The sequence below is a fragment of the Bombina bombina genome, chromosome 4 (genome assembly GCF_027579735.1).
Source record: "Bombina bombina isolate aBomBom1 chromosome 4, aBomBom1.pri, whole genome shotgun sequence".
In the NCBI taxonomy this organism is placed as follows: Eukaryota; Metazoa; Chordata; class Amphibia; order Anura; family Bombinatoridae; genus Bombina; species Bombina bombina.
The window spans coordinates 737,588,014-737,615,180 of NC_069502.1; the positions used below are offsets into that span (position 1 = coordinate 737,588,014).

Genomic DNA, 27,167 nt, shown 5'->3' on the forward strand with positions numbered 1-27,167 from the left:
GCAAACTGTTTTGTGGTCATCAGTTAAACATAAAACCCAGAGTATATTATACCAAATTTCATGGTCCTGGCTAGTAGGTGCGGTCTGGCATATTGTCTATCTTCAAAAATAAAAGGGACAGTAAAGTGAAAAACAGAAAATTTCATGATTCCGATAGAACATGCAATTTAAACAACTTTTCAAATTTACTTTTATAATTATGCTAAATTATAATATAATATATGCTGTCTTAGACAATTTTTTAAAGGACCAGGAAATGCAGTAGATTTGCATAATCAACAAATCCATGATAAAGACAATGCAATAGCACTGAGGCCCTGATATTCAAAGGTTCTCCAGCTTGGAGAGAAATTGCAGTTCAGACTTCACAGGGGCTGAACTCACTGAAAATTCAAAAGAAAGAGAGCAGAACTCTCCAGCACGGCAAGATCTCTATCATTTCTATAAATGAAGTAGAGACAAGTCCAGTGCAATAAAGCACTGCGTGATATGAGTTTTGTTACACTTCTGTTACTTTAACAAATTAGGGTCATACTTTGTATATTTCGGTTTGTATAAACAAATTACATTGCACCTTGAAATTGCTGCATTGCAAACTAATACGGTCACTTTCAGAAAGTGAGAGGGACAGGGCAGTTTCCTGGGCTGAACAGGGGAGTTCCTAGGTATGTCTGAAGATCTCTCACCAGTTGTCTCGCCAGTTGTATGCAGGTGAAGTTTGCTCAAAATTCACAAAAGACTTATTTAACTAATAGAAAAGTAATATACAGTATAGTAAATATAGACAAAAGTTAAATTGTAGTGAAAACATTTCATTTTAATTTGGAATTGCTACAAACTGAGCCTTTATATCAGCCCCAGGGGTTCTCCAGTTACCTTCTCTCTCCCATGTGAAATGTTGTATTGCAGAGAGCTTCATTACTTTCTATTTCCAAGTCCCTACCCTTTCCATAGAAAATTCAGTGAATTTTGCCTCTGAAGCCTGCTGTATAGGTCAGAATTTGTAAAATCACAATACTAACTACACTGCTGTAAATAAATTAAAAAAAAAGTTTAAATTGGAAGCGTAAAGTGATATAAAACCAAAAGCACAAAGTGTAAAAGCAGCAGAACTCTCAAGTCATGCAGTGCTATATTGCACTTGGCTGGTCTTTCACAGAAATGCAGGGAACGCCCCTTGGAGAAGTAAAGCAAAATCTGACTTAAAAAAAAATCATTAGGGATCTTGCAATGCTAGGGGAGTCATTTTTTTTTTCTGTCAAATTTCAAAATTCTCTATTTCCACATGCATACAAGTAAATTCTGTGAATTCTTGCACATGCTCAGTAGAAGCTTGTCGACTCAAAGTGTAAAAAGATTGTGCACATTGTTAAAGGAAGTAAATTGGAAGGTTGTTTAAAATTGCATGCTCTGAATCATTAAAATATAATTTTGATTTGAGTGTCCCTTTAAAAAAAAAAAAAAAAAAAGGGATATTGTACACTAGATTTTTCTTTGCATAAAATGTTTTGTAGAAGATCCATTAATAAAGCCAATACAGGTTGTTGTTTTTTTTTGGGGGGGGGGTTGTGTAAAAATGTAATTTTGCTTATTTAAAAAAAAAAAAAAAACACATTGTGCCGATTTTCATATTTCAAACCAAGCCCCAAAGTTTTAGAAGTAAACTGTTGTCTACCTACTCCTCCAGCTTGCTCTGGTTTGTGTAGAGGGTTTTTTTTTTAATATGCAGGGGATGGGTGGGGGGAGTGTCTGCTCTCTTTTTGCTTTCCAGACCCTTTCACTGGGTCTCCAACACTAACCTCATTAACACTGCTAAACTGGGAGCTTCTAAGTAAGTTTTTAAAAGATTTTTACTGGATGTTTACATCGGTATCCGCACATATTCTTTATAGTAGTGTATTACATGCAGTTATATGAAAATTAGTGTATATGAGCTTCAGCATCCCTGTTCTGCGAGTTTGTGTGGTCTAGCGCTTTACGGCCGAGCTCTTGTTGCTTATAGCACTTACAACTGACCAAGACTCATCTAGTAGGGCAGAAATGTCACAAACTGACTTGTTCAGTATGACCCATCGTACTGCCACTGTGTGGCTATGGAGATGTCATGGCTACATGCTGGACTTCATACACTTATTAGCAATGGGTGTGGATGAAACACCTGAACTCCATTATTACAAGTATATACTTACCGAAAATATGCCCCCACACATACATTTTTATTTTAAAATTATATATTACACACACACACACAAATACCCAATTCCCGGAATTCCAAAATCCGTGCAATAATAATAAAAAATTTACCATTTTCCCTGCCCGCATGTTTGGTATTTCATTTAACTGCAGCATCAGCACAAAACTAAGCACCCACAGCGCAGCTGTTTTTTCAATGAGATGACGTTTCTTTAGTCATTAGCTGTGCTATTGAAAAACTGTGCTGTGCTGTGGGTGGCCGGAGGCGATTAGACAAAAAAAATGTAACTGATGAATGAGGTCACCTTTATGTTAAGTGATGCTAATTCTAGCGTTTCATAACTAGTAGGGTTTATCATCACTTTAATGCCTAACCATATAAATAAAAAACTATAACAAAATGTAAGATAAGTCACAGCTTTATTAATAGAACAGATATCAGAAACACTTTATTAGCATTTTATTAATTAGCCAGGTTTATACATAACATATAGTACATATTGTACATAATATATATAGAAAATACATATACATAATATATAGAACATACATATTATATAGAACATACATATTAAAATACATATACATAATATATTATACAGAACAATCATACATAAATTATAAAAATATTGTACAATAGATAACCAAACAGACTGAAATCTGATTAGTTCCCATGATCAGACAGTGAGAGCAGCCGCACTCTACTCTCACTATCCGTGAACACTTCAGCAGACACAAAATTCAAGGTGTTCAGTTACCATACTACAAATTATAACTTTATAAAGAATAATAATCAAACATTATACATATATATCAACGTAGCGTTCTGAACACGGATGAATCTGGTTGAATCCTCGTCATACTTGAATGGTGTCCCAGCGAAGTCTCATCTTGTGCAGAAGAATGACGTAGCAGATCTTGAGCAGCAGAGGTGTCCTTTTCATGCAGCAAACAGCAGCTTGACCGGATAACCTTAAACAAATGTTAATGGGAGATGCACAGGAGAGATATACATTCACAATAGACCAAGGAAGAAAAAAAAAAGCCAAAAAGGCATTTGGAGGTACAGATTGGAATCTGCCTAGCTTTCCATGATCACAGGTGGTGAGAGCAGTCGGCCGCACTGTCCCCACCGCCTATAAACACAGTTGTCAAACACAGAATACAATGTATACCTCCTCCTGCCTTTGTTATGGCAAATGATCAAACATCAAATCATAAAACCTTAGCTTAACAGCAGCATTAAGGTTTCTGCTTTATAATTTATAAAGCAGTTTGTTACAAAATTGAATCTAATATATGGGAAAGGCAACAGTAGCCCCAGTCTCTGTCCTTACCAACTTGCAGCCTGGGTGTCAGCAGACGCAGTTGAGGTGAAGACCTCTCTGTATATTATGGCCTCTCACTTCACATTGCTAGATCTGTTGAGAGGAAACAAAGTTTCAGTTCTTGCACAGCAATACATAAGTAGCTATACAAAGTCATTTTTTTAGCTATCCCTAAAAGGCAAATACAGAGAAGGGGGGTGCAGTGAAGTGTGCTTCTCGCACTGCATGATAAACAACAAAAATATGATCATTCATGTACAGATTATAAGAGCAACACCCCCCCCCCCCAATCTCTGTCTAAAAGGTCTTGAAAAGAAAGTATTTTCTATCTTTCCCATCTGTTTCCCAACGGTGTGTATATAATGTTAACATAACAAAAGTGACATAGGGACACAGAAAAAAAATAAATTACAACACATAAGAAAATACAGTAATATTTAAACATGGTTTAAAATATAACTCTAGGATGCTTGACTTATAAATTAAACATTCACGATTCAGCTACAGTATAGAACAACTTTACAAATTAATTTCTATTACCAAATTTGCTTTATTCTTTTTGGTATCCTTTGTTGAAGAATAAAGCCAAATCGGCTGAAAGGAGCCAAGAAGTGTGCACGTAAAATACAAAGTCTGTCGAAAGAACTGAAATAAGGGGGCAGTCTGCAGAAGCTTAGATACAAGGTAATCAGAGGTAAAAAGTATATTTAACATTACAGCGTTGGTTATGCAAAACTGGGGAATGGTAAATAAAGGGATTATCTATCTTTTTAAAAAAAAAAACAAAAAAAAAAAAAAACACAATTCTGGTGTAGACTACCCCTTTAACAAAATGATACCAAGCAAAATTGATAACAAAAATAAAATAGGAAACTTGTTTAAATGGATTAGATAAGTGATATTTCAAAAAGGACAGTTCACCTAAAAATGTCCTCCAATTTAAATTGTTCTCAATTATCCTTTTTTTACCTGCTGGAGTGCATTTAATTGTTTCTAATTAACTCCTTTACCCCTATTTTGGCATTTGAAATAGATTTAGCTTGTGGTTTCCCAACCTATACTGAAAGTTTTGATACTGGAGTCACAGCTATTGCATAGCCTAAGTAAACACAGCCATCAGAAGAGATTACACTCTCAGTGGGGTGCAGGATAGTAAAGTAATAAAATTATTATTTTCCATTGTTCCCTCTATGTATTGAGCTTGAGTTTTCCAGAGAAATATAAGATAAGGAAGCAAGTGTGTGTACACAAAGTGATAACAAATGAGATCTGATATTAACTGAAACTCAACCCATTGTAATAGGCTGTGGCTTAAAAGCACAAAACCAGCTACTTCATATACACAAATAAACCGAAAAATGCAATTTCTCACATTTTATCTACTACAGCTGGTATAAACAAGTCATTGAAAATAAATTAATAAAAAAAACTATTTTACAGTGTACTGTCCCTTTAAGTTTATTTTTTTTTACCACTGGCTGTTATTATGATCCCATGTGCAAGTACATTAAAAAAAAAGGACAGTCTAGTCAAAATTTAACTTTCATTATTCCGATAGGACTTGTAATTTTAAATCAACTTTCCAATTTACTTTTATTATCAAATTTGCTTTGGTTTCTTCTTATTCTTGGTTGAAACTAAACATAGGTAGGCTCATATGCTAATTTCTAAGCCCTTGAGGGCTGCCTCTTACCACATTTTTTTAAATTGCTTTTAACAACAAGAGACTGTAGGCCATATAGATATCACTGTTCAGGCACAGGGAGTTATTTAAGAGTTAGCACAACACAATACTAAATGCAACTCAGTAGATTTGATATAGTCAGTCATGTGATCAGGGGGGCTGTCAGAAGGTTCTTAGATACAAAGTAATAACTGTTGGCCTTGCAAAACTGGGGGGGTAATAAAGGGATTATCTGTCTTTTTAAAACAATAATTCTATCAGACTGTCCCTTTAATAAATAGCTGCCTATGCTCGTCAATCTTGCTTAAGAAGCTAAAACACTGTTTTATCTTAGGAAGAAAAAAAAAGGCTATATTGCCCCACAACATACTATTTAATGCCCCTTTAAGAGACAAGATAGATGTACACTAGGACTATCAAATTCTTTCCCTATTCCTTTAAGGATAAAAGTTTATCAAAATTAAAAAGTACAGTCAGGCCACAAAAAGATGGGTCATTGAGGAAGTTACGTTGTGGAGACAAAACATGTTTGACCTAATATATTTCCACTTCCCTCTGATTTCAAACTGATGCTGCTGTTTTTAAAGTGCTGAAAAGGAATAAAGACTCTTTGTACTAACAGGAGTCTGCTGTGTCCTTTCTTGGAGTGCTGGAGGAATATTGCTGATTGATTAGGCCACAAAAAGACACTGCAAGGACAAGTGGACAACATTATAGTGGTAAAATTATATTAGTTAGAATATGTAATTTTAAGACTAGTGATCCTGCACCACTGTGTGTATTAACACACACGGTAGAAATACTGCTTGGGACCCCCAGAGCAGTGCCGGTCCCAATCAGCAGTGCTTTCTGCTTGGGACTAGCAGTGCTCTGTGGGTCTTGAGCAGGACATTATTGTTGGTGTTAAAAATGACATGCTCTAATGCTATGTGTTTAGTCCTAAGCAGATACAATCAGTAACACAACTCAGATGTTTAACTAGTGCCACCAATTGGGACCAGCACTGCTTTGCTGGCCGAAGAAGTACTTCTACTCTGTGTTTACCCCTTTGCGGGTTAAAACACACAATAATGCAGGGTCGCTAGTCTTAAAATTCCATTTGCTAATAACAAATTAGAGCATGTAATGGTTTGACTATTATCACCATTTAATTATACTATATGTCTGCAACAAAAATTATCTACTGTTATACAGGAAACAGCTGGAATACTATGAATTTAATGTATTTTACAACAATTTAACTCTTACCTGGTTTAACAAAGGAGGCACAGACATTTCTTTTGACAATAAGCTAGACACTAAGTGTTGGCTGTATGTCACCTGGTGCTGTAGATCTGAAAACTTTAGCATCACCTACAGATACAGGGAAAAAAATACATACTACTTAGCGTAAGAAACAGGACATTGTGGTAAATTTGCATTGCCTATAGTTAATACTCAAGTAGAAAATGCAGAGATAAAACACTTAGAAGAATGAACCTTAAAATATGAACAAAGTCTTAAGGTCTATATACTGGGCTGCACAGGATATCTATTTAGTGGGTTTAAGTGGTTAGCTATATGACCAAATGCTTCAAAACTACCGCCTAACAGTCACTCCATATCATCATTTCATAAATGCAACAATTATAAAATAAAGAGCATAAGAAGGGAAAGAGTAAGAAATCCAGGGGTCTGTGGAAAGGTATAAAAGGATCAGGAATTAGGTTAGTAAAGATTTGGTAATTATAGGCAGTGACAGAGCAATAATAAATGCAACAAGAGTTTACCATGAATGTTAGTTGTGCATTTTCTAGGTTGGGCTTGCATGGGACATATGATGGGGAGCATGACCTAAGGCTGAGGAGACAAACTTGTAATGTACCACAGTATATAACTAGTCTTGGGTAGCTTCAGCAGGGGCCCGCTGCTTCCACTTCCCAATGACACAGCTGCTATGAAGACCGTTAACTGTACCTACCGCTAACAAACATATGGAAAAGAGATCTTTGCCAAAGAGGTTTTACTTGGATATAGCATGTGTGAAGCAGTCATGTAGGAAAACAAGACAAAGGTCCTTAGAGTACTTTGAAAAGGAGCGATATAGTGGTCATGTACTTTAATAGGAGAAAATGCATAAGGCTATTTTTATTTAATAGACTATAAAGTCAGAAACTTTACTTTGAAAAATAGGGGAAATTCAAAATGCTATATTAGAGGTAAATTATTTTATTTTAAAATATCATGCTCATAGGCGTCAAGAGACAATTTACAATCCACCATAGCTTTACAGCTGTATCCATGGGCACAGGGAGCAGGCGCGCACTGCTCCACATGTCCATAAAAACAGCTGCCACCATGTGCAGAGAGCTCACTGTAACATCTGCCAGTGATCATGTTGGGTCTAACAGGACAGAAGTAAATTATGCTGTTAAGCAGCCATTGAAAATAAGGGGGGGGGGGGGTATAAAATGCCATGCTAGAGGCAGTAATTTATTTTAGACTATACATGCCCAAAGGTTTCAGAAACAGTTTACACCCCACCATAGCCTTACAGCTGTAGCCACGGGCACCAGGAGCAGGTGCGGACTGCTCTTAGTGTCCGTAACTACAGCTGCCACCATGTGCAGAGAGCTCACTGTAACGTCTGCCAGTGACCATGTTGGGTTTTATGGGAGAGAAATAAAATTATGCTGTTAAGCAGCCATTGAAAATAAGGGGGGGGGGGGGGGGGAATGCCATGCTAGAGGCAGTAATTTATTTTAGACTATACATGCCCAAAGGCTTCAGAAACAGTTTACACCCCACCATAGCCTTACAGCTGTAGCCACGGGCACCAGGAGCAGGTGCGGACTGCTCTTAGTGTCCGTAACTACAGCTGCCACCATGTGCAGAGAGCTCACTGTAACGTCTGCCAGTGACCATGTTGGGTTTTATGGGAGAGAAATAAAATTATGCTGTTAAGCAGCCATTGAAAATAAGGGGGGGGGGGGAATGCCATGCTAGAGGCAGTAATTTATTTTAGACTATACATGCCCAAAGGCTTCAGAAACAGTTTACACCCCACCATAGCCTTACAGCTGTAGCCACGGGCACCAGGAGCAGGTGCGGACTGCTCTGAGTGTCCGTAACTACAGCTGCCACCATGTGCAGAGAGCTCGATGTAACGTCTACCAATGACCATGTTGGGTTTTACGGGAGAGAAGTAAATTATGCTGTTAAGCAGTCTTTGAAAATAGGGGGAAATAAAATATAATCCTAGGGGAAGAAATTAATTTTAGACTAGTCACATGTCCAGAGGCTTCAGAAACAGTTTACACCCCACCATAGCTTTACAGCTGTAGTCACGGGCACCAGGAGCAGCCGCGGACTGCTCTTAGTGTCCGTAACTACAGCTGCCACCATGTGCAGAGAGCTCACTGTAACGTCTGCCAGTGACCATGCAACACCTACATATTAATAACCTGTACTTACCTGCAAACTGGTCTCACAGCCTTGTGGAAGAAAATTAAGCGGTCATATGCTTGAAGTTTCCATAAAGCCATTCTGCCATGCCATCACCTGTTTCTAACCGCTGGAGCCATTTTTGAGCTGGACAGATATTCCAAAACAAGCCAGCTAAAAGAGACAAAAAAGGACAATGCAATTACATTATAGATTCCAATTAGAGAAGTAACCTGTCCTAGCAGAGGTAGTCAGGCTATGACAACCGTATACAAAGGGATTTATCATAATTTGAGAAACCATTCTTTAGCCTGTGAGAGAGAGAGAGATACACACACACACACACACACACACACTAAAAACAAACAAAAAACAAACACACACCATGCAACCACACTCAAAATACTTAAAGGGACAGTTAACTCAAAAATGTTCTCTTTAATTTGTTAGAAATCATCTATTTTACCTGCTGGAGTGCATTGCATGGTTTACAAGTAGCTAGTTTACCCTTATTTTGGCATTTGAAATAGCTGATTTAGCCTGTGGTATCCCAACCTATACTGAAAGTTTTTGGACTTAAAAAGAACAGTCATTTTGGGTACAAAAACCATTTAAAAAAAATAAAATAAAAATAACTTGACATTTACATTTTTATAATTAAAATCCATTAATATTGTTTTTGCATTTTTAAGTTATGTACCTTTTAAATTTATAAGCTTCCCAGTGCCCTCTGAAATCAACTTTCAAAGACCAATAAGCAGGGCAGTCATACGACCTCTGTGTACACCTGCTCATGCACAGACTGCCTGGCTTATTCGTCCGCGCTCAGAAACTGAGCAGTGTTTGAGAATGCTGGTGCACCGGCAACCAATCAGCCTTCTCTGCAAGCTGACATCTCCAAGGCAAGCACAAAGCATCCTCCGTGTCTGCAGCTCAATTTGAGCAGATCTGCATGCAGTGGGTGTTCATTTTCTATTATGAGACCAGCAGAACTATAACAGCTATGTTTAAAATGAAGAAAAGTGTCTGCTTTGTTTATCAAGCCCCTTACAGCGAGTGCCCCAGACTACCTCATCAACAGTGCTAAACTGGGAGCTCCCAAGTATGTTTGTAAAAGGTTTTATACTGGATTTTTAGATCAGTATCTGTATCTTATTCTTATGGTATTGTCTATTACATGCCGTTAAATGAAAATTGGTGTATACTGTCCCTTTAATGATTTCATATACTTGTAGTTGCTTAATCAAAATAAAAGCAATTAACTTGTAATGTGTTAGTAAAATATATTTTACATCATAATCCCTTTATTATCTATTCCCTAGTTTTGCATAACCAACGCTGTTATAGAAATATTTTTACCTCTGATTAAATTTTATCAATGCTTCTAAAGACTGCCTCCTTATCTCAGACCTTTTGACAGACTTGCATGTCAGGCAATAATGTGCTTACTCTTAAATAACTCCACGGCCACGTGCACAATGTTATTTATATGAAACATGAACTAAAACCCTCTAGCAGTAAAAACTGTCAAATACATTCAGATAAGAGGCGGCCTCCAAGGGCTTATGAGCCTACCTAGGTTAGCTTTCAACTAATACAAAAAGAACAAAGCAAATAGGAAAGTTTTTAAAAATTGCATGCACTATCTGAATCATGAAAGTTTAAGTCTGACTAGACTGTCCCTTTAAGTCCAAGTAATTGACAAACTATGTAAACACAGCCAGCAGAAGAAATGACACTCCTGGTGGGTAGAAGAGATAACTAAATAAAATACTTTTCCATTGTAAGTATTGGGGTTTGGTTTACAAACAGACACAAGATAAGGAAGCAAATGTGTGTACACAAACTGGTTACATAATGAGATAAATTGTACCTGCAAGGTCAACCAACATTAAAACCAGAAATATAATATCTTATAAATAAACCTGAAAAAGCAATTCCCCATAAACTTTATATACTCTGCAGCTGGTATAACAAGTCATTGGAAATACATTAAGCAAAAAAACAATTTTACTGTATACTGTCCCTTTAAATAGAAAGGTAAAAACAGAAATGTGCATAAATGCATTTAAATAGAAGCATTTACACAATACTGTATACAAAACATGTTCAAACAACACAAAGCACACTGAATGAATTTAAAAAGCAATACTAGCAGGCAAGGTTTTTCCTTTAAAAAAAAAAAATGTAAAAAACCTTCCTTGTGCAAGTGAGTAATACACCCATTTATTTAAAATGTTGGCTATTTCTATTGGATACTTCTAGAGACATTTACAGACTGATCTCTTTTGCACTAAAAAAATAATCTGCCATTGCAAAAGTTTCAGTTCCTTCCTAGCCTAATTATGTGCTTACCCACAAACAAGCTACACATCCCATTCAGTCAGTACAAAGCGGTTTGTTTTTTACACTTAGGGACTTTTTATCCACTGAAATCAAGAGCACTGTCTCTTATTTGTAATCAGAGCTATAGATCAAATCAATGCTACACAACTAAACGTTTATAACATCAAGAAATCTTTTGTAAAAGTTTAACAGCAAAATGCTTACAGTATTAATGGAGAAAGCACACGTAATGAAGATAGTGCATTTATAGGTTTCTGCATTGCAGCTAAACAGTTACTAGGTCAAGCAAACAATTTAAGCACTTGGCTCATATACACACTCATCTGCAGGCAAACACATGATATAAATATCACTGCTGAATATAAGATACAAATCACATATTTAACACAAAGTAATGCAACTCTCACCTGCTAAACATAAACAGCACAAACATCTCACAGTTTTTTTGGCGCAATTTCAGTCTTCCAGAAGCAACCTCATGGCTTTATGATCATGTGGCATACAGCAACCAATCAGAATAAAGTTTTTGTTTTTTTTGTTTGTTTTTTTTTAAACATGCTTTATTTGTATGTAACACTACATGATGAAAAGTGAATTTCTGACGAAACAGTTCATTTTTATTATGTTTTTTTTTCTAGCAGATTTAACAACATTTAATTAAATGTAAGTTATTTTCTTGGATATACAGCAATATTTAACTTTAAAAATTGGTATGGGGTGAGCAACAATAATGCTGGACTGGTTATATCTCCAAAAGCAAAAGGAACAGCCTTTAAATAGACAACTCATGTCACACACAGTCTTAAAGGGACAGATCACAGTATGTGAACCTTGCACACTCTAAGTCTTAAAGGGGCAGGCACACACAATGCACACAGACTTAAAGGGACATGAAACATTTTTTTCTAACATGTTTCAGATAGAGAATACAATTTTAAACAACATTCCAATTTATTTCTATTTAATTTGCTTCATTCTTCAGATATCCTTTGTTGAATAAATATCAATGCACATGGGTGAGCAAATCAGCAGCTACTGAGCATATTTAGATATGCTTTTGAACAAAGGATATCAAAAGAATGAAGAAAATAAGATAATGGAAGTAAATTGGAAAATTGTTTAAAATTGCATGCTCTTTCTTAAACTTGAAAGAAAAATTGTGAGTTTCATGTACCTTTAAGGGGACAGCACATCACATGCATGCAATTATGGTACAGGCACACAAGAAACAAGGGATAGGCGCACACACATTTTGCACACAGCCTTTAAAGGGACAGGCACACACACAAACAACACATACAGACTTAAAGGGGCAACACACCACACGCATGCAATCTTAATGGCACAGGCAAACAACCAAGCAAGGAACACTCCGACTTAAAAGGATTGATGCAACACAATGCACACAGCTTTTAAAGGGACAGGCACTCACACAATGCACACAGACTTAAAGGGGTAACACACCACACATGCAATCTTAATGGCACAGGTGCACAAGCACCCAAGGAACACTCAGTCTTAAAGGGATAGGCGCAGACACACATAATGCACACATGCTTTAAAAGGAACATGCACACACACACACACACAACGTACACATACTTAAAGGGGCAACACACCACACGCATGCAATCTTAATGGTACAGGTGTACAAGCACCCACGGACACTTAGTCTTAAAGGGATAGGCACAGACACACAATGCACACAGCTTTTAAAGGGACAAGCACACACACAATGCACACAGACTTAAAGGGACAGCACACCACACGTATGCAATCTTAATAGTACAGGGACATAACAACCCAAGAAACACTCGGTCTTAAAGGGGTATGCATACACACAGCTTTTAAAGGGAAAGCACACATAACGCACACAGACTTAAAGGGACAACAAACCACACGCATGCAATCTTAATGGTACAGACGCACAAGCACCCAAGGAACACTCAGTCTTAAAGGGAAAGGCACACACGCAATGCGCACAGCCTTTAAAGGGACAGACACACATACACAACACACACAGACTTAAAGGGGCAACACACCACACGCATGCAAACTTAATGGTATGGGCGCACAACCACCCAAAGAACACTCCGTCTTAAAGGGGTACGCATACACAAATAATGCATACAGCCTTTAAAGGGACAGGCACAACACACACAGACTTATAGGGATAACAAACCACATGCATGCAATCTTAATGGTAAAGGCGCACAAGCACCCAAGCAACACTCAGTCTTAAAGGGATAGGTGCAGACACACAACACACACAGCCTTTAAAGGAACTGGCAGACACAACACAGACTTAAAGGGGCCACACACATGCAATCTGAATAGTACAGGCGCACAACCACCAAATGAACACTTAGTCTTAAAGGGGTAGGCATACACACAATGCACACAACCTTTAAAAAGGGACAGATCACCGTATGTGCACACACATAACCTTGCACTCTCTCAAAGCAATGCACTTAGCCTTAAGGGGTCAGACATGTACACTGATGCACACAACTCATTCAGCCTTTAAATGGCTTTAAACACTTGTCCTTAGGATTTTGTGTTTTTTTTATTCATAAAGTTTTTTTTAGTTTTTAAAATGCAAATCCCTTTTTTTTTCTATTATAGGTGTTCCAATTTGTGTTTTTTTTTACATTTACTTGCGCTTTCTGATCGCTCCATGCCGAATCCGTGCAGACATGGCTGTGAGTGGACAAAACCGGATGTCTGTGCTTATTGCTGTGAGCGCACAGGAATGTAGACATCGCGCTCACATCATAACTAAAAAACTACTGCTGCTATAAAGTTTGCAGATATTATCTTTATTTTTTTTTCTCAAGAATATCTTTTAAACCGGCATCAGCTAGTGTTTGCTATATAGCTATAGCTAATACGCTTGTAAGCTAATCATTCTTTTTTACTCTGTTCATAATGTAAAATTCATTCTTGTGGTGTGAGAGAAAGACGGATGGGTAGGGATCACCCAACACACTGTTTCATCGGCGAGGCGGCTGCTGTCTCAAATTTATTCTGGTATCTTCAACACTAAGCTGTGTCACCCTTCTACCCCTCTCCTTTCTCTCCAAGCTCCCGCTCAAGCCATACATTTTTTTTCTTTCCTATACCTTTTAGAGTTTGTTTAGATCGGACCCTTTGCAAATCTTCTCCTTAGTTTTTGATTTGTGGCTTTGACCAGCAGCTCACGCTCTCTGTGCTCCTCATGTTATAGCATCAGTGGCTTGTCTAATTAGCAGGTATTAGGAAGATCATAAAAGATACTGTATAGGGAATGCTTCATTTGTCTTGTTTTGTTTAGGAGTAGGGAGAGGTCAGCTATAGTGTAGTGTTCTGTTCTGTGCACACCATGGATAATAATGATCAGGCAGCCATATGATCATTATTATCCATGGTTTGCACAGAACACTACACTATAGCTGACCTCTCCCTACTCCTAAACAAGACAAATGAAGCATTCCCTACAGTATCTTTTATTAAAACTTAAAAATAAATGGTAAAAATAAATGATAATTCCATGGAAACAGAAGGTTTTTAGGGCACTTTTAAAAAGACAATTTACACCACACGCACACAATCTTATTGGTAAAGGAGCACAAATACCCAAAGCACACAGTCTTAAAAGAACAGCTGATACCATAGACAGTCTGAGAGGCAACACAAGTCTGTGTATCCTTCAGACTAGTACCAGGCTCCTCTCCCCTGGACTCCTCCTCAGGCATTAAAGGGACATAAAACTCAAACATTTTCTTTCATTATTCAGATAGAGCATGCAATTTGAAACTTTCTAATTTACTTCTATTATCTAAACTGTTTTGTTCTCTTGAATTCTTTTATTGACAGGGATACCTAGGTAGACTCAGGAGATGCTGATTGTTGGCTGCACATATATGTCTCATGTTATTGGCTTTCCAATGCTCCTAGTAATGTATTGCTGCTGCTTCAACAAAGGATACTAAGAGAATGAAGCAAATTAAATAATAAAGTAAACTGGACAGTTGTCTAAAATTGAATCATGAAAGAAAGATTTCAATATCCATGTCCCTTTAAAGCCTAATTGATCTTTTATGCATCCTTAAAAGGTACAGGACACCTTACTGCAGCATGAACAAAAATCACTCTCTTTGACAAAAGCCTTTATGATACTGGGACCCATGAAGCACCTAAGCGAACAGAGCTTTAAAAGGACACTGTCTTAAAGAAATAGGCACACAGCCTTTAAAGGGACAACTGCACACAATTTAAATGGTACACGCCTTAAAGGAATAGATTACACCACACACAGACAACAGTCTTAAAGGGACAGATGCACTTACACAATACATACAGCCTTAAAGCACTCTAAATACAGTATTAAAGGGACAGATCACAGCATGCACAAAGACAGGTGGTGCATGCAGTCTTAAAGGGAGAGCTCACACCATATGCACAGTGTCTTCAGGGTACAGTCGCACGCAGAGTCACACAACCTTAAAGGAACAGCTCACACCATGCGGACACAGTCTTAAATGGGCTTGCGCGCACACACACACACACACAATACACGCAGACTTACAGGACAAACAAACAGCAGGCACAAAAACACACAGTCTTAAAGGGACAGCTCACAGTTTTCATGCACAGATTCAAATGGTTTAAAAATGTTATTGTTTAAAAAGATAGATAATCCTTTTATTTACCATTCCCCAGTTTTGCATAACCAACACTTAAAGAAATATACTTTTTACCTCTGTAATTACCTTGTATCTAAGCTTCTGCACACTGCCTCCTCATCTCAGATCTCAGCATACAATTTTAGACAATTTTCCAATTTACTTCTATTATCAAATTTGGTTAATTATCTTGGTATAATTTGTTGAAGGAGCAGCAAAGCACTATTGGGAGCTAGCTGGACATATTGCATCAGTCAATAACAAGATGAATATAAGCGCAGCCACCAATTAGCAGCAAGCTCCCAGTAGTGCATTACTGCTCTTGAGCCTACCTAGTTATGCTTTTAAAATAAGGATTCAAAGAGAACAAATTAGATAATAGAAGTACAATGTAAAGCTGTTTAAAATGGCAGGTTCTATCTGAATCACGAAAGTTTAATTTTGACTTTACAATCCCTTTCATTCCATAGTTCCCCTGCAATTCTATGTAAATAGGAATCAACCCCTTACTAAATTTCAAGAAGCACAATGAATAGAATTTTGTTTGGATTGGGACAGATCTGCACAAGGACCTAAGTGTGAGGAGGGAGGGGCAAGCAGTAAAAATAAAAATGAAACATAATTATTTTAAACTTTATTATTATATTTATTTTAATTGTTATTAAGACAATTATTATTTTTCTTTGCTGAAAAGTTGATCAAATATGAACAATTGACTTATTAAACTAGAGATAATTCACCTCCCAATAATTTCATAATACAACTGGAAAAAAAAATATCTGAAAGCTTATTCTAAAAATTAAACCTTTTATGTAGAAAACCATGATTTAAATTGAGTCTGGCTCTAGTGATTTCAGTTGTGGTTTAAAAATTTGTAATTTGGGATTGAAATGAATTTGATTTTCTTTTTGTCTGGTTATATTAATGTAATGCAGGTTAAATCATAATGCTCTTCATCGGCTGCCTTATCCCCACTCAAGCATATAATTAGCATAGGAAGAATAATTTTGCATCAAGAACAAAGTCAATTATTAACAATTCGGCATCTGTATAGCAGGACAACACAAAGCATCCTGGTTTATATTATGTTACACATCCTGAAATTATGCATGAGGAAGGGCTGGGCTAGGCCCGAAACGTTTCAGATATTTGTTGACTCATGTTGTAATATTAATAAATGTCTTTTATTATTGGAAGTGCTGGAGGACTTGTTGCTTTACATATGATTTGAGACTTGGTAAGTCTCCTCTGGGCACTCTGTTTAACCCTTTAACGCCGTTAGGACATTGTATTTTGTCCGAATTTTGCTGGGGCTTTAGCGTCGAAGGACGAAATACGTCCTAACTGCTTGGCTTTCCCGAAGCCACTGGCGCTTCCCTGATGGGATCGCGATCTGGCAGGCGTGCCTAGCATCATAGGGATGCCCCCCTGACGCGATCCCATCATTTAAATTATTGTGATGACGCGAGATTTAAATTTGTTTATATCGGAACAGTTGTTCTGATGTAGACCAGTTAACCCCGGCAGGAAAAGGGTTAAAAAGTGCTGTTCCTATACCTGGATTGTTTACACATCCTGAAATTAGTCAGTGTTATTGCCTCAGTATGTTTAACCTGCTAACCTACTGTCATTGGGCTGTAGTAATCAAGAACAATATATACACACACGTTTTTGTTTATGTTTTACTTCTGCTGAAACACTAAATGAACGTTTAACAAGTAGGCGCCATTTTATGAGGTAAATAGTCATTTTGCTGCTGCAGTGATAGAAGATTTTAATTCAGTTCTCTGAATCAGAGGGATGTGGGGTTTGGGAGGTCACTGCTGGGGATCCACTGCCAAAAACTCTGTAGGCAGCAGCGGTGTCCATAGGAGACCATAAGCACTGGCCCCATAAAGCTAGCTCAAAGGCGGGCCTAGAAAACAATTACATTACCAGCACACAAAAAGTCTGATATCTTAAAGGGACATAAAACCAAATTTATTTCCCTTTCATGATTCAGATAGAGAATGTACTTTTAAACAACTTTCCAGTTTACTTCTATTATCTAATTTGTTTTAATCTCTTGAAATCGTACGTAAAAAACTAGGGATACCTAGGTAGATTCAGAGGCTGCTGATTGGTGGCTGCTCATATATGCCTCTATATATGACTCTCCCATTGCATTCAGCGTCCTCCCAGTAGTGCATTGCTGCTTCTACAACAAAGGATACCAAGAGAATAAAGCCAATTGGATAATAAGTGAATTGGAAAGTTATTTAACATTGTATTCTTTCTCTGAATCATGAAATAAAATTTTGTGTTTCATGTCCCTTTAAACCCTGCTAAGCCCTGAAAAGAGCTGAACAGCATGAGTGGCCGCCTACTTCTTCAATCCGATCCTCACAAAGGATCTGAGTGCACATATCTAGACTAGGGTTCCCCCCTCAGCCATGTTTTCCTGGACACTTATGAGTTACACATGCTGCAGGGTGTGCAGAAGACAACATGCAGCATTGCACACCTAAACAGCACACGAATAGTGACTATTCATGTTCCTCCCTGCAACATGTGTAACTCATAAGTGTCCAGGAAAGCATGGCTGAGGTGTCAACCCTAATCTAGCCTATATATATATGTGTGTGTGTGTCAATTAAAGTGATATAAAACAGTTGCAACAATCATTTTAATAAAACATATCTTATTTGCTCGTACATCAACTGCACATTATGGTTAAAAAAATGTGTATTTTATGCAGTTTATTACCTATATATTCTCCTTTGCTAGCAGGCTCCATAGCTTCTGGTAGCAGCCCTGCAAAGGGGCTGGGAGCTGTACAGGAAGTGGGTGGTGCTAACAAGTGCACAGAGACTTATTTAAAAAAGTACTTTAAGTTAAAATTAAATAAATATTGTTTATAAGCTTTACATAAAAAAAATATATATTTATTGCCTTCTGTCTTACAGTAGTGGTGTGTGTAGTGCTCAACTTACAGTTAAGGTGGTCATTTTAATAAAAAATCACTGTATCCAAAAACAGAGAGGGACTGGTCCGGGGTAGAGTGGTAATTGCCACCTGGTCACTATTTATGGACTAAATCAGGGCCAATTGTTAATAAAAAATGTGTACTGTTTGATTTTTTTGTGTGTGTGTGTCAGCTGCCACGATAGAGAATTGCTGTGGGTATAATGACCCAGCTTCCTGCTAGCACTGCAGACTGTTTCTCAGACAGTTCTGCATCTGATATCTTGCACACCCCTCTTTCCCTCTCCCTTCTCTCTGCCCAAATGCAGTGCTGACAGCCTATAACTTGAGGCAGGCACTGCATGCAGCTATTGTACAGGAAATCAATTAATCTCTATCTAAGAGGGGCAGGGGGGCTGCTAAATTAAGGTAGGATGACCAGACATCTTGTTTTTAATGGGATTGTCTCACTTTTTCATACACTGTCCCAGTGTCTCCATAACCTTTTGAATTGCACCAAATTGTCCTGTTTTTTGTTTTTTTTACATGAGTAGTAATCATACACTCACCTAGTACATTATATAGCACAGAGTTATATACACAGCCAATAAAATATACAGCTCTTAGACGTTTAGCATTAGACAGCATGGCATTATATACACAGAACTACAATCTCCAGGCCAGCATGCCTGTGTCAAGTAAATGCCACTTCTGTTCCTGTGTGAGATCTCTGGAGTGTATTGGAACCCAGAGTCAGAATTTGGTTCAAGTTGGGATTCTCTAAGCCCAGGTATAGACTTTGGTTTCTGTGCAAGGAGGTGCGGGTGATGTGGGGTGACCACGGTTGTCCAGACCTGGGGTGCTAACCTAGGGTTGCCACCTGGGCTAAAGTTTCCTGGACACTTATGAGTTACACATGCTGTTGGGTGCGCCAGAAGGAACCTGTATTGTGCTGTTCATCAGCAGTATTCATGTGATGTCCAGAGACGCAATACATGATCCCCTCTGCTCACCATGCAGCACGTGTAACTCATAAGTGTCCAGGAAAACATGGCCGAGGTAGCAACCATATGCTAAGCACTCATAGCGCCACTTGTGTTCTACTGTGTAGTCAGCCAGTCCTACAGTGTATATGCACACTCTGGCTCCCACATACTCCAGCTACCAGGACCATTGTTGCTTTCCCTCTGCTGCAGGGACTGCAGTCAAAACCCAGATATGGTGTGCGGATCCGGCAACAGTGTCCTGCGTAGAGCCTGGGAGTGCAGAGGGTTGGCCATGGTCAAAAATAATGAGAGGATTGGGTAATGGGACAATTATCACATGGGAAGTGAGTGGCTCAGATGTGCTATTGATTTAGTATGTTTAGATTAAATATATAGTACATAAACAATAGTATCTTATACTGCAGTGTCCTATTGGTTAAATATATAGTACATACACAATAGTATCTTATACTGCAGTGTCCTATTGGTTAAATATATAGTACATACCCAATAGTATCTTATACTGCAGTGTCCTATTGGTTAAATATATAGTACATACACAATAGTATCTTATACTGCAGTGTCCTATTGGTTAAATATATAGTACATAAACAATAGTATCTTATACTGCAGTGTCCTATTGGTTAAATATATAGTACATACACAATAGTATCTTATACTGCAGTGTCCTATTGGTTACATATATAGTACATAAACAATAGTATCTTATACTGCAGTGTCCTATTGGTTAAATATATAGTAAATACACAATAGTATCTTATACTGCAGTGTCCTATTGGTTAAATATATAGTACATAAACAATAGTATCTTATACTGCAGTGTCCTATTGGTTAAATATATAGTACATAAACAATAGTATCTTATACTGCAGTGTCCTATTGGTTAAATATATAGTACATACACAATAGTATCTTATACTACAGTGTCCTATTGGTTAAATATATAGTACATAAACAATAGTATCTTATACTGCAGTGTCCTATTGGTTAAATATATAGTACATAAGCAATAGTATCTTATACTGCAGTGTCCTATTGGTTAAATATATAGTACATAAACAATAGTATCTTATACTGCAGTGTCCTATTGGTTAAATATATAGTACATAAGCAATAGTATCTTATACTGCAGTGTCCTATTGGTTAAATATATAGTACATAAACAATAGTATCTTATACTGCAGTGTCCTATTGGTAAATATATAGTACATAAACAATAGTATCTTATACTGCAGTGTCCTATTGGTTAAATATATAGTACATACACAATAGTATCTTATACTGCAGTGTCCTATTGGTTAAATAAATAGTACATAAACAATAGTATCTTATACTGCAGTGTCCTATTGGTTAAATATATAGTACATACACAATAGTATCTTATACTGCAGTGTCCTATTGGTTAAATAAATAGTACATAAACAATAGTATCTTATACTGCAGTGTCCTATTGGTTAAATATATAGTACATACACATTAGTATCTTATACTGCAGTGTCCTATTGGTTAAATATATAGTACATAAACAATAGTATCTTATACTGCAGTGTCCTATTGGTTAAATATATAGTACATACACAATAGTATCTTATACTGCAGTGTCCTATTGGTTAAATATATAGTACATAAACAATAGTATCTTATACTGCAGTGTCCTATTGGTTAAATATTTAGTACATAAACAATAGTATCTTATACTGCAGTGTCCTATTGGTTAAATATATAGTACATACACAATAGTATCTTATACCAGTGGTTCTCAACCAAAGTGACCTCAAGGCCCAGTAAATTTTAGCTAGACATGTCCAGGGCCCGGTAGTTTAAAAAAATAAATAAATATATATATATATATATATATATATATATATATATAGTGAGCAGCAGGGGCAGGCTGATCAGCCAGGCAAATAGGACCTGGGCCGAGGGACCAGCAAGTAGGGGGGCCCACAAATGGCATCTCCACGGATCCTGGTGCATTCCTTAAGCTGGAGTTTTCAGTTGTCCTATCAGTAACTAAGCAAAAAAAGTGTGGGTTTAGTGGGGGCCCTGGTGGGGGTCTGTTGCTGTGAGGGCCATGGCGTGTGGGGTCTGGCCCTGGAGGTTGGGTGCCCTTTCTCTGGACCTTAATGTTGGGGGTCCTGGCTCTGGAGGTTGAGGGGCCTGTTGGGGGTAGGACAGGGAGGCTACCATGTTCATTTGCATAAAATTTAATATATTTTGGTCAGTGTGAGACAGTTTTCCTGGGGCCTTGATTGGTATCAGTCTGCCCCTGTTGTGCAGTGGGTTAAGAGTGTGCAGTGGGGGCATGACAGGTCGGGGCCCACCAGCAGGGCTATCACGGCCCGGTACTGGGCCACGGCCCGGCTGTTGAGAAACCAGGTCTTATACTACAGTGTCCTATTGGTTAAATATATAGTACATAAACAATAGTATCTTATACTGCAGTGTCCTATTGGTTAAATATATAGTACATAAACAATAGTATCTTATACTGCAGTGTCCTATTGGTTAAATATATAGTACATAAGCAATAGTATCTTATACTGCAGTGTCCTATTGGTTAAATATATAGTACATAAACAATAGTATCTTATACTGCAGTGTCCTATTGGTTAAATATATAGTACATAAGCAATAGTATCTTATACTGCAGTGTCCTATTGGTTAAATATATAGTACATAAACAATAGTATCTTATACTGCAGTGTCCTATTGGTTAAATATATAGTACATAAACAATAGTATCTTATACTGCAGTGTCCTATTGGTTAAATATATAGTACATAAACAATAGTATCTTATACTGCAGTGTCCTATTGGTTAAATATATAGTACATACACAATAGTATCTTGTACTGCAGTGTCCTATTGGTTAAATATATAGTACATAAACAATAGTATCTTATACTGCAGTGTCCTATTGGTTAAATATATAGTACATACACAATAGTATCTTATACTGCAGTGTCCTATTGGTTAAATATATAGTACATAAACAATAGTATCTTATACTGCAGTGTCCTATTGGTTAAATATATAGTACATAAACAATAGTATCTTATACTGCAGTGTCCTATTGGTTAAATATATAGTACATAAACAATAGTATCTTATACTGCAGTGTCCTATTGGTTAAATATATAGTACATACACATTAGTATCTTATACTGCAGTGTCCTATTGGTTAAATATATAGTACATAAACAATAGTATCTTATACTGCAGTGTCCTATTGGTTAAATATATAGTACATACACAATAGTATCTTATACTGCAGTGTCCTATTGGTTAAATATATAGTACATAAACAATAGTATCTTATACTGCAGTGTCCTATTGGTTAAATATATAGTACATACACAATAGTATCTTATACTGCAGTGTCCAATTGGTTAAATATATAGTACATACACATTAGTATCTTATACTGCAGTGTCCTATTGGTTAAATATATAGTACATAAACAATAGTATCTTATACTGCAGTGTCTTATTGGTTAAATATATAGTACATACACAATAGTATCTTATACTGCAGTGTCCTATTGGTTAAATATATAGTACATACACAATAGTATCTTATACTGCAGTGTCCTATTGGTTAAATATATAGTACATAAACAATAGTATCTTATACTGCAGTGTCCTATTGGTTAAATATATAGTACATACGCAATAGTATCTTATACTGCAGTGTCCTATTGGTTAAATATACAGTACATAAACAATAGTATCTTATACTGCAGTGTCCTATTGGTTAAATATATAGTACATAAGCAATAGTATCTTATACTGCAGTGTCCTATTGGTTAAATATATAGTACATAAGCAATAGTATCTTATACTGTAGTGTCCTATTGGTAAATATATAGTACATAAGCAATAGTATCTTATACTGCAGTGTCCTATTAGTTAAATATATAGTACATAAACAATAGTATCTTATACTGCAGTGTCCTATTGGTTAAATATATAGTACATAAACAATAGTATCTTATACTGCAGTGTCTTATTGGTTAAATATATAGTACATACACAATAGTATCTTATACTGCAGTGTCCTATTGGTTAAATATATAGTACATACACAATAATATCTTATACTGCAGTGTCCTATTGGTTAAATATATAGTACATAAACAATAGTATCTTATACTGCAGTGTCCTATTGGTTAAATATATAGTACATACGCAATAGTATCTTATACTGCAGTGTCCTATTGGTTAAATATATAGTACATAAACAATAGTATCTTATACTGCAGTGTCCTATTGGTTAAATATATAGTACATAAGCAATAGTATCTTATACTGCAGTGTCCTATTGGTTAAATATATAGTACATAAACAATAGTATCTTATACTGCAGTGTCCTATTGGTAAAATATATAGTACATAAGCAATAGTATCTTATACTGCAGTGTCCTATTGGTTAAATATATAGTACATACACAATAGTATCTTATACTACAGTGTCCTATTGGTTAAATATATAGTACATAAACAATAGTATCTTATACTGCAGTGTCCTATTGGTTAAATATATAGTACATAAGCAATAGTATCTTATACTGCAGTGTCCTATTGGTTAAATATATAGTACATAAACAATAGTATCTTATACTGCAGTGTCCTATTGGTTAAATATATAGTACATAAGCAATAGTATCTTATACTGCAGTGTCCTATTGTTAAATATATAGTACATAAGCAATAGTATCTTATACTGTAGTGTCCTATTGGTAAATATATAGTACATAAGCAATAGTATCTTATACTGCAGTGTCCTATTAGTTAAATATATAGTACATAAACAATAGTATCTTATACTGCAGTGTCCTATTGGTTAAATATATAGTACATAAACAATAGTATATTATACTGCAGTGTCCTATTGGTTAAATTTATAGTACATAAACAATAGTATCTTATACTGCAGTGTCCTATTGGTTAAATATATAGTACATACACAATAGTATCTTATACTGCAGTGTCCTATTGGTTAAATATATAGTACATAAACAATAGTATCTTATACTGCAGTGTCCTATTGGTTAAATATATAGTACATAAACAATAGTATCTTATACTGCAGTGTCCTATTGGTTAAATATATAGTACATACACAATAGTATGTTATACTGCAGTGTCCTATTGGTTAAATATATAGTACATACACAATAGTATATTATACTGCAGTGTCCTATTGGTTAAATATATAGTACATAAACAATAGTATCTTATACTGCAGTGTCCTATTGGTTAAATATATAGTACATACACAATAGTATCTTATACTGCAGTGTCCTATTGGTTAAATATATAGTACATAAACAATAGTATCTTATACTGCAGTGTCCTATTGGTTAAATATATAGTACATAAACAATAGTATCTTATACTGCAGTGTCCTATTGGTTAAATATATAGTACATACACAATAGTATGTTATACTGCAGTGTCCTATTGGTTAAATATATAGTACATACACAATAGTATCTTATACTGCAGTGTCCTATTGGTTAAATATATAGTACATAAACAATAGTATCTTATACTGCAGTGTCCTATTGGTTAAATATATAGTACATAAACAATAGTATCTTATACTGCAGTGTCCTATTGGTTAAATATATAGTACATACACAATAGTATCTTATACTGCAGTGTCCTATTGGTTAAATATATAGTACATAAGCAATAGTATCTTATACTGCAGTGTCCTATTGGTTAAATATATAGTACATAAGCAATAGTATCTTATACTGCAGTGTCCTATTGGTTAAATATATAGTACATAAACAATAGTATCTTATACTGCAGTGTCCTATTGGTAAATATATAGTACATAAGCAATAGTATCTTATACTGCAGTGTCCTATTAGTTAAATATATAGTACATAAACAATAGTATCTTTTACTGCAGTGTCCTATTGGTTAAATATATAGTACATAAACAATAGTATCTTATACTGCAGTGTCCTATTGGTTAAATATATAGTACATAAACAATAGTATCTTATACTGCAGTGTCCTATTGGTTAAATATATAGTACATACACAATAGTATCTTATACTGCAGTGTCCTATTGGTTAAATATATAGTACATAAACAATAGTATCTTATACTGCAGTGTCCTATTGGTTAAATATATAGTACATACACAATAGTATCTTATACTGCAGTGTCCAATTGGTTAAATATATAGTACATACACATTAGTATCTTATACTGCAGTGTCCTATTGGTTAAATATATAGTACATAAACAATAGTATCTTATACTGCAGTGTCTTATTGGTTAAATATATAGTACATACACAATAGTATCTTATAACTGCAGTGTCCTATTGGTTAAATATATAGTACATACACAATAGTATCTTATACTGCAGTGTCCTATTGGTTAAATATATAGTACATAAACAATAGTATCTTATACTGCAGTGTCCTATTGGTTAAATATATAGTACATACGCAATAGTATCTTATACTGCAGTGTCCTATTGGTTAAATATATAGTACATAAACAATAGTATCTTATACTGCAGTGTCTTATTGGTTAAATATATAGTACATACACAATAGTATCTTATAACTGCAGTGTCCTATTGGTTAAATATATAGTACATACACAATAATATCTTATACTGCAGTGTCCTATTGGTTAAATATATAGTACATAAACAATAGTATCTTATACTGCAGTGTCCTATTGGTTAAATATATAGTACATACGCAATAGTATCTTATACTGCAGTGTCCTATTGGTTAAATATATAGTACATAAACAATAGTATCTTATACTGCAGTGTCCTATTGGTTAAATATATAGTACATAAGCAATAGTATCTTATACTGCAGTGTCCTATTGGTTAAATATATAGTACATAAACAATAGTATCTTATACTGCAGTGTCCTATTGGTAAATATATAGTACATAAGCAATAGTATCTTATACTGCAGTGTCCTATTGGTTAAATATATAGTACATACACAATAGTATCTTATACTACAGTGTCCTATTGGTTAAATATATAGTACATAAACAATAGTATCTTATACTGCAGTGTCCTATTGGTTAAATATATAGTACATAAGCAATAGTATCTTATACTGCAGTGTCCTATTGGTTAAATATATAGTACATAAACAATAGTATCTTATACTGCAGTGTCCTATTGGTTAAATATATAGTACATAAGCAATAGTATCTTATACTGCAGTGTCCTATTGTTTAAATATATAGTACATAAGCAATAGTATCTTATACTGTAGTGTCCTATTGGTAAATATATAGTACATAAGCAATAGTATCTTATACTGCAGTGTCCTATTAGTTAAATATATAGTACATAAACAATAGTATCTTATACTGCAGTGTCCTATTGGTTAAATATATAGTACATAAACAATAGTATATTATACTGCAGTGTCCTATTGGTTAAATTTATAGTACATAAACAATAGTATCTTATACTGCAGTGTCCTATTGGTTAAATATATAGTACATACACAATAGTATCTTATACTGCAGTGTCCTATTGGTTAAATATATAGTACATAAACAATAGTATCT

The 27,167-nt window shown here is 35.7% G+C and overlaps 1 long non-coding RNA gene across 1 annotated transcript; it reads right to left on the bottom strand.

Annotated features, from left to right (window-relative positions):
* Positions 1-2,596: 2,596 nt before the first annotated feature.
* On the bottom strand, positions 2,597-11,450 carry LOC128655572 (uncharacterized). The gene is made up of 4 exons (XR_008401852.1): positions 11,382-11,450; positions 8,659-8,802; positions 6,454-6,558; positions 2,597-3,614 (listed from the first exon to the last, which is right to left on the bottom strand). It is a non-coding gene; the product is annotated as an uncharacterized LOC128655572 (long non-coding RNA).
* Between the last annotated feature and the right edge of the window lie 15,717 nt (positions 11,451-27,167).